Here is a 215-nt window from a genome sequence, read left to right as displayed (position 1 = left end):
TTTGACTATTATTTTTTATCTAAAGAAAACTAACAAACATAAATCTATATATAAATCTATCTATAATATCCACTTGAAATAGATTTGTTTTCATTAAATACCATTCATCAAATACCATTAAAATCTGTCATTTTGAAATCAATATAATTTTTACATATAATCATTAAACAAAATTTGGAAAACAAATCAATCATATACGATATTAGATACTTGCA

The sequence above is a fragment of the Penaeus monodon genome, chromosome 23, assembly GCF_015228065.2.
Source record: "Penaeus monodon isolate SGIC_2016 chromosome 23, NSTDA_Pmon_1, whole genome shotgun sequence".
Taxonomy (NCBI): domain Eukaryota; kingdom Metazoa; phylum Arthropoda; class Malacostraca; order Decapoda; family Penaeidae; genus Penaeus; species Penaeus monodon.
This window is presented reverse-complemented; position numbering follows the sequence as displayed.